General features: G+C 36.5%; 1 pseudogene; it reads left to right on the forward strand.

Moving 5' to 3' along the window:
- Positions 1–3,135: 3,135 nt before the first annotated feature.
- LOC105492383 (vacuolar protein sorting-associated protein 33A pseudogene) lies at positions 3,136–8,905 on the forward strand (annotated as a pseudogene).
- Positions 8,906–9,126: the final 221 nt, after the last annotated feature.

The following is a 9,126-nucleotide window of genomic DNA, read 5'->3' on the forward strand; positions in this document are numbered from 1 at the left end:
TCCTGATTTCCATGGTAGAATGGTTAAGTCGTCATTCTTGCTCTCACCCTCTTATTCACTTGTTATTTGCTTAGCAGCTTCCTATGTGGCAGGTTCTTTTCTCAGCTTCAGATGGTGACCTTGACTGGTCTAAGTCACCAAAAGGTCAGAAAAGAAACATAGAGAGGTAATTACTGGAACAAAATAGCCTTCAGTTTGAAAACTGAGCCACACCACAGGTGTACATAATGCTTAAAACACACTTAGGGACAATGGACAAGAATATTTTTGTTGGGCTAAGAATCAAGTCACTCTGGGAAGGGAATCCCTGGGAAGTCCTCTAGACAGTCTCAACAATATTGTAAAAGCAATTTTGTTCTTGCTGCTTTCATTTATGTAGCCAGAGTGCAAACACTCTAGAATTTCTATCTCTATTTCTATCATTGTTTTATTTTAAAAATTGTATTATGAAGAAATTCAAACATATGGAAAAGTTAGAAGTATACATTTTTATGTCCAGCACCTGTTTTCCTCAATTAACATTTCACTCCACTACCTTTCTCATCCATCCACACTCTATCCATTTGTCAGTCTCTCTCTCTCTCTCTTTTTTTTCCACTTCACATAGAATTCTAGCTGGCATGCATTTTTTTTTCTCCTTAGTTTACTAAGAACTCATTTACTTTCATTAGTGATTGCAGTACATTTCTCTCCTTCTGTAGTGTAGATTCTCCTTTTAATCAGTATTAACAATCTATCATTTTTTACTTGTCCTTGTATCTTCTAACCTCTACCCGTTTTTAAAAAAAATAAAAGTAGACATTTGTGTTTGATTTTGTCCTTCCTTTTTGTTTTGTTTTGAGTGTTTGTTAGTTTTTCCTTGACCATGTAATGTTAGCATAAGAAGTGATAGACCCTCACTGTTATATTCTTTAGAAAAAGAATATTTGATCCACTTACAGGATCAGATTTGTTTTGGGTTTTATTCCAAATTCAGTCTAAGCCCTCATGATATCCCCCTTTGGTTGCTAATATCAGCTCTTTAAAAGAGTTGTTCCACTGTCTTTTGACTTTCATGATTTCTCTGAGGAGAAGTCAGCAGTTGTATTAGTCCGTTCTCACGTTGCGATAAAGAAATACCTGAGACTGGGCAATTTGTAGAGAAAAGAGGTTTAATTGGCTCATGGTTCACAGGCTGTGCAGGAAGCATGATGCTGGTATCTGCTTGGCTTCTGGGGAAGCCTCAGGAAACTTTCAATCGTGGCAGAAGGCAAAGCAGGAACAGGGATCTTCACATGGCTGGAACAGGAGGGAGAGAGAGAGTGGGGAGGCGCTACACACTTTTAAACAGCTGGATATCATGATAACTCACCCAGTCACTATCAACATAACAGCACGGAGGGAATGGTGCTAGCCCATTCATGAGAATTCCACCACCATGATCTCATCACTTCCCACAAGGCCCTACCTTTAACACTGGAGATTACAATTCAACATGAGATTTGTTGGGAACACAGATCCAAACCGTATCAGCATTCATTCAAATAGTTGTTAAATGTAAGGTTTTCCCTCTCTGGAATTTTCTTTTCCGAGATTTCCACCCTTATTTTTTCTGTTAGCTACAGTTGCCTGAAACCATAACCTGTGGTTCTTTTAGCTAGCAAGACTATAGCTTTTCCCTCCTTTGGAGAGTTAGCCACATTTCATGGCATAGTCTTGAGCCTACCTGAGGCTAAAAACTCTAAAAACAAAAGCAATGACCCTTTTCCTTTCCATTTTTTTTTCAAGTGTCTACTCTTCTCTAGTTTATGCCTGCTTTTATTTAATATCTAGTCCCTCCAGTTAGTTGTTGTAAAATATTTTTTCAAAGATTATATGGCTGTTATTATCAGAACATTTTTCTCTAATAGGAGCTAATTGGCCATAGCAGAGGCAAACTTTCCAATGCACATATATATTGCATTGCTTCATATATATGTATCCATAAACAATATACATTATAGTTTTACCTATTTTCTAGGATGAATAATACGCATATTGTACATATGCTTCTGCAACTTGTTCTTTTTTGCTCATTATGTTTTTGTGATTTATGCATGTTGGTAACCATAGCTCTATTTTATTCAATGTAATTTCTGTATAGCATTTTATTGTATGAATGGACAAAAATGAATTTATCCAGTCCCTTATTAAGAGATATTTGGATTATTTCTACTTTTTAAAGCCTAAATATCATTCTTTATATTGCCTTATGCATATCGGTGAAAGTTATTCTAGCATCAGAAGCATCAGAAGTGGTATGATAAAGTAAAAGTCCTATGCATATTCAGCTTTGTAAGATCACTCAAAATTGGCTCAAAATAATCACAGCAATGTATTATTCCACCAGTATTGCTTCTCCACTTTCTCTCCACATGCTATAAGACTTTTAAAATTTTTGCCAAATTAATTGGGTGTGAAATAGTACCTTCTTTTTTTCTTTTTTTGAGTTGGAGTCTTGCTCTGTTGCCCAGGCTGGAGTGCAGTGGCGTGATCTTGGCTTACTGCAACCTCTGCCTCCTGGGTTCAAGTAATTATCCCTGCCTCAGCCTCTCCAGTAGCTGGGATTACATACCCGCACCACCACTCCTGGCTAATTTTTGTATTTTTAGTAGAGACGGGGTTTTGTCATGTTGGCCAGGCTGGTCTCAAACTCCTGACCTCAGGGGATCTGCCCACCTCAGCCTCCCAAAGTGCTGGGATTTCAGGCATGAGTCACTGCACCTGTTAGTATCTTATTCTTTCAATTTACATTGCCTGAATTTGAGTGTCTTTTCATATTTATTCACTATTTGGCACTCTTCTTTTGTTATTATATGTTAATATCATTTGTTCAATTTTTTATTCAGTTTTTCTTTTTGATGTAATTTTTATATAGTGATTTATCCATCCATCATACTAGTTATTCTGCTTTTATGTATATCTAAACATTTTTAAAACCTGTTTGTAGTTTTTTTAAAACTGCTCATATTTGTCTTTTGCTAAACAGAAGTTTTCAAACTTAAAATAGTCACATTTACCATTTTTAAAAAATGGTTTGTGTTTTCTGTGCTTTGTTTAAGAAATCTTTATGTACTTGAAGTCTTAAAAATATTTTTCATTTTTTTCTCCTTACAGATTGAATATTTGGATATTTTCAAAATTCATGATGAAAAATCCCTAATGCAACAGTATTAAACGGTGGGGCTTTTAGGAAGTGATTAGGGCTCCCCAATCTTGAATGGGATTAGTGCTTTATAAAAAGGCTGGAGAGAACCAGATAGGCCTTTGGTCCTTCTGCTTTCTGCCATGGGAGGATGCAGCAACAAGGCACCATCTTTGAAGCAGGGAGCACTCATTGGACACCAAATCTGTTGACTTCTTGATCTTGGACTTCACAGCCTCCAGAACAGTCAGAAGGTAAAATTTTGTTTATAAATTATCTAGTCTAAGGTATTTTGTTGTAGCAACACAAACAGGCTAAGACAATATCTAATAAGAAAAATACTACTTCCTTATGCTTATTCTTCTAAATTGTCTCAGTAATCCTGGCTCTTTACTGCTTATAAATTTCAGCTGGTCAAATTCCAAAAACTACTTCATTGGATTATGACCACAATTGCAATTAATTTATAGATAAATTGGGGAAATATTTTATTTCTTCATTATCTTCAGTGTTTTCATTAATAACATCTATATCAATATCTGTCTATAACTGTACCCACATCTATTCTATGTGTGTCTATACCTGTATCTATGTCTGTCTCTGTAATTATACTGATGGCTATAAAGATGTATCTACTTTTATACAGGATTTTATTTTTTATTCAAAAATTATTTGCAATTTAAAAAATGAAATATCTAAACATCTTTAAAAACATTTATTCCAAATGCCTTATGCTTCCTGTTGCTATTGTGAAATTATTGGTATTTTACAATTTTATTATGTGTAATTATTGTTTTCTGTACAGGGATACTGCTGCTATTTTTATGTAAATCTTATATCCAATGATATTTTATTTACTAAATAAATTTTGTTTTTAATTGACACATAGTAATCGTACACATTTATGGGGTACACAATGATGTTTTGATACATGTATACATTGTATAATTGATCAAATTATTATATTTAGCATATTCATTACCTCAAACATTTATTATTTATTTGTGGCAAGAACATTCAGAATCCTCTCTTCTAGATATTTTAAAATATACACTGTAATATTGTTTACTATAGTTACCCTACAGTAATACAGAACATCAGAACTTATTCATCGCATGTAACAGTAATTTTGTACCCACTGATCAATCTTTCTCCATCCCCTGCTTCCCCCTACACTCCCAGGTCTCTGGTAACCAGTACTCTACTCTGTACTTCTCTGAGATTAGCTTTTATAGATTCCACAAGTGAGGGAGATCATGTGGTTTTTGTTTTTCTGTGCCTGGTTTATTTCACTTAGCATAATGTTCTCCAGGTTCATTCATGTTGCCACAAATGACAGAATTTTATTCTCTTTTATGGCCGGGTAGTATTCCCTTGTGTATACATAGTGCATTTTCTTTATCCATTTGTCCACTGATGGACAATTAGGTTGACTCCACATCTTGGCTATTGTCAATCGTGCTGTGGTAAATATGAGAGTGTAGACATGTTTTTTCACATACCGATTTCATTTTCTTTAGATAAATGATCTGAATCATGTAGTAGTAAATCTATTTTTAATATTTTGAGACATGCTCAGACTGTTTTTCTATGATGGCAGTACTAATTTACATTGCTACCAACAGTGTGTAAGGTTATCCATTTTTCCACATCCTTGCCAATGTTTATTCTTTGTCTTTTTATTTTTATTTTATTTTTATCTTTATTATTATTATTTTTTGTTTTTTGAGATGGAGTCTTGCTCTGTTGCCCAAGCTGGAGAGCAGTGGCTCCATCTCTGCTCACTGCAACCTCCACCTCCCATGTTCAAGCAATTCTCCTGACTCAGCCTCCTGAGTAACTGGGATTACAAGCATGTGCCACCACATCCAGCTAATTTTTGTATAAATATAGAGATAGGGTTTCACCATATTGGCCAGGTTGGTCTCAAACTCCTGACTTCAAGTGATCTGCCCACATTGGCCTCCCGAAGTTATTTTTTTATCTTTTTAATAATAACCATTCTAATTGTGGTTTTGATTTTCATTTCTCTAATGATTAGTGATGAATATTTTTTCATGTACCTGTTGGCTGTTTGTATATCTTCTTTTCTTAAATATTTAAAGTTAATTTAACTGATTTTATTTATAATTTTTACAATTTTTAATTTCTGTGGGTACATAGTAGGTATATATATTTATAGGGTATATGGATATGACATATTTTGATACTGGCCTACAATGCATAATTATAAAATGTATAATAATTACATTGATATAAAAATATCCCATATACCTTGTAAATATATGTAATATATAATAATTATAATAATAAATAATAATATATAATATATAATAATCGGAGTAAATGAGATATCTCATTTAGCTTAGTCTGGCTAAAAATTTGTCAATTTTATTTATCTTTTAAAAATCAAACTTTTTATTTCATTGGTCTTTTATGTTGATTTCTTTTTTTAATTTCGTTTATTTCTGTTCTGATCTTTATTATTTATTGTTTTCTGCTAATTTTGAATTTGGTTTTCTCTTGCTTGTCAAATTCTTTTAGATGCATATTATGTTGTTTATTCGAAGTTTTTCTTATTTTTTGATGTAGGCACTTATAGCTATAAACTTCCCTGTTAGTACTACTTTTACTGAATCCCATAGATTTTGGTATGTTGTATTTCCATTACTGTTTGTTTCAAGAAATTTTTCTATTTCCTACTTAATCTTTTCATTAATCCACTAGTCATTCATGAACATATTATTTAATTTCTATGTGTTTGTGCAGTTTCCAAAATTCCTCTTGTTACTGATTTCTAGTTTAATTCCATTGTGGTCATAGAAGTTACTTGATATTATTTCAATCTTTTTGATGTTTTGAGACTTGCTTTTGAGCCTAACATATGGCCTGTCTTTGAGAATGATCTATGTGCTGAGGAGAAGAATGTATAGTTTGCAGCTGTTGGATGAAATGTTCTGTAACTATCTATTAGATCCATTTGATCTAACAGTAAAGCTTACATCCAATGTTTCTTTGTAGATTTTCTGTCTGGAAGATCTGTCTAATGTAGAAACTGGGATATTGAAATCATCAACTCTTATTGTATTAGGATCTATCTCTCTTTTTAGGTCTAATAATATTTGCTTTATTTATCTGGGTGCTCCAATGTTGGGTGCATATGTATTTAAATTGTTGTATCCTTTTGCTGAATTGACCCTTGTATCATTCTATAATGACCTTCTTTGTCTCTTTTCATAGTTTTTGTCTTAAAATCTATTTTTTAATGTTAGGTATAGTTACTTCTACTCTTTCTTGGTTTCTATTTGAATGGAATATCTTTTGCCATTCTTTTATTTTCAGTCTACATGTGTCTTCATAGGTAAAGTGTGTTTTTTTGTATGCAACACATTATTGGATCTTGGTTTTTAAATTTATTCAGCCAGTCTATGTCTTTTGAATGGAGAGTTTAGTACACTTACATTCAACGTTATAATTGATAAGGACTTACTGCTGCCATTTTAAAATTTGTTTACTTCTTGTTTTAAGATCTTTTCTGGCAGGGGGTGGTGGAGCGAGATGGCGGCGCACCTGTCATACCGGCGACTGAACCTAAACGGGCTGCGCCAGGCGGTGTATCGCGAGCTATGCGAGTTCCTGGACAAGTGCGCAAGAAGCAAGGGAATAGTTTGGGATGAATACCTAACTGGACTCTTTGGCCTGACTGCACAGTATTCACTATTGAAGGGACATGAAGTGAAAAAAATGTTCACACTTAAAGGAAATCGTTTGCTGCAGCTGATGTCAAGAATAGTATTATTATTATTTTTGTCAGACCCAGGCTAGAGTTGATGGATATAATTGCTGAAAACGTGCTCTGTGAAGATAGACGAGGCCCAACGAGAGATACTCATATTCTGTTTGTGCCATGGCGTAGCCTGTTGTGTGAACAGCGGTTGAAGGATCTGGGTGTCTTGGGATCCTTTATTCATAGGGAGGAGTACAGCTTAGATCTCATTCCATTCTATGGTAATCTCTTATCCATGGAATCAGAGGGTGCGTTCAAAGAGTGCTACCTGGCGGGCGACCAGACGAGCCTGTACCATGCAGCCAAGGGGCTGATGACCCTGCACGCTCTGTATGGAACGATCCCCCAGATCTTTGGGAAAGGAGAATGTGCTCGGCAAGTGGCTGATATTATGATCAGGATGAAGAGAGAGTTTACAGGAAGCCAGAATTCAATATTACCTGTTTTTGATAGTCTCTCGTTGCTTGATCGGTATGTGGATTTATTAACACCTCTTGCCACTCAGCTGACATATGAAGGACTCATTGATGAAATTTATGGCATTCAGAACAGTTATGTGAAATTATCTCCAGAGAAATTTGCACTTAAGAAACAGGGCGATGGTGGTAAGGACCTCCTCAAGGAACAAAGAAGCTGCAGCTGAATTCTGCAGAGGAGCTCTATGCTGAGATCCGAGACAAGAACTTCAAGGCGGTGGGCTCTGTGCTCAGCAAGAAAGCTAAGATCATCTTGGCAGCATTCGAGGAAAGACACAATGCTAAGACCGTGGGGGAGACCAAGTAGTTTGTTTCCCAGTTGCCCCACATGCAGGCAGCAAGGGGCTCGCTTGCAAACCATACCTCAATTGCAGAATTGATGAAAGATGTCACTACTTCTGAAGACTTTTTTGATAAATTAACTGTGGAACAGGAATTTATGTCTGGAATAGACATTGATAAGGTCAACAACTACACTGAGGATTGTATCGCCCAAAAACACTCATTGATCAAGGTGTTAAGACTAGTTTGCCTCCAATCCGTGTGTAATATAGGGGCTCAAACAAAAAGTTTTTGAATATTACAAAAGGGAGATTCTCCAGACTTACGGCTTTGAGCACATGTTGACCTTACACAACCTGGAGAAGGCCGGCCTGCTGAAACCGCAGACGGGGGGCAGAAACAATTACCCAACTATACGGAAAACATTAGCCCTCTGGATGGATGATGTTAAGGAGCAAAACCCCAAGGACATATCCTATATGTACAGTGGGTATGCCCTGCTCAGTGTGCGGCTGGCCCAGCTGGTTTCCCGACCTGGCTGGCGGAGCATCCATGAGGTCCTCTGCATCCTCCCAGGGCCCCACTTTGAGGAGCCGCAGCCACTGCCCACAGGACTGCAGAAGAAACGTCAACCGGGAGAAAACCGAGTGACTCTGATATTTTCCCTCGGGGGCATAACCTTTGCTGAAATTGCTGCCGTGCGATTTCTCTCCTAGTTGGAAGATGGAGGTACAGAATATGTCATTGCCACCACTAAACTAATGAACGGAACCAGTTGGATAGAGGCTCTGATGGAAAAACCTTTCTAGGGTGTTCAGAGGAGACTTAATGAGTGTACTGCAGAATAAACTGCCTCTTTGAAGAAGTTGCTGAAAGGAAATAAAACCCATAGAAGAAACATGGAATACAGAATATATTCTGGGGTCAGCTTCTTAAATTATACTACTGTTGACTGCTTTCTCCTTCTCTTTTGTATTCCTTTTTCTTTTCTTTGAGATGGAGTCTTGCTCTGTCACCCAGACTAGAGTGCAGTGGCATGGTCTCACCTCACTGCAACCTCCGCCTCCTGGGTTCAAGAGATTCTCCTGCCTCAGCCTCCTGAGTAGCTGGGACTACAGGCATGCACCACCACACCTGGCTAATTTTTGTATTTTTAGTAGAGATGGTGTTTCACCATATTGGCCTGGCCAGTCTCGAACTCCTGACCTCAGGTGATCCACCCAACTCGGCCTCCTACAGTGCTGGGATTACAGGTCTGAGCCACCATGCCCAGCCCCTAATCTGCTGAATAAAGAAGAATAGAAGAGAATCAATCTGAAAAAAAAAAAAATCTTTTCTTTCTTCTTTCCTTCCTTTCTATCTTACTGAAGATAATTTTCTCTGATGGTATAATTTAACTTCTCACTTTTTGTTTTTTT

The sequence above is a fragment of the Macaca nemestrina genome, chromosome 4 (assembly GCF_043159975.1).
Source record: "Macaca nemestrina isolate mMacNem1 chromosome 4, mMacNem.hap1, whole genome shotgun sequence".
Lineage (NCBI taxonomy): Eukaryota > Metazoa > Chordata > Mammalia > Primates > Cercopithecidae > Macaca > Macaca nemestrina.